Source organism: Herpailurus yagouaroundi, unplaced genomic scaffold (genome assembly GCF_014898765.1).
Source record: "Herpailurus yagouaroundi ecotype Mexico unplaced genomic scaffold, PumYag 192, whole genome shotgun sequence".
NCBI lineage: Eukaryota > Metazoa > Chordata > Mammalia > Carnivora > Felidae > Herpailurus > Herpailurus yagouaroundi.
Genome location: NW_024412423.1, coordinates 25864351 through 25864939, shown reverse-complemented (window position 1 = coordinate 25864939; position 589 = coordinate 25864351).

Here is a 589-nt window from a genome sequence, read left to right as displayed (position 1 = left end):
GGAGCTGAGGACTGAAGAATACACCTTACAGACTACGTTACCTCCAATACATTGACACGAAACAGGAACATCTAATCTAGATAACAACAGCCCATTTGTTGGGTGTATGTATGTGATACACAGTGTCACACTAACAGTGACACCCACCCAATGACGTCCAGAGATCCTGAAACAAACAACAGGGGCGCCTGGGTGGCTCAGTTGGTAGGGCTCCTCACTGACTGAGAAGAACCTGCTTGGGATTCTGTCCCCCTTCCTCTGTGCCCCTACCCCACTTTCTCTCGAAATAAATAAACTTTAAAAAAATATATAGAAACAATAAGCTAAGACAAACTAACAGAAGGATACTAACTCGTCTACAAGCATCTGCACTTAGTCAGGTTCAGGCACACACATACACACACTCTGAAGCTAGATCTTTGCACACAGTCGCAAATTATGTGTATATGATCCTCAGGCAATATATGAAATCTTCTTTGTAGCTAAGAAAGGAAATATTCTGTCCAGAGATAATATAGAAGAGTGGGACCTCAAGGTCCAAGAGTTTCCTCTTCCATTATCCTGGTTGCACTGCCTTCCATACATTAAT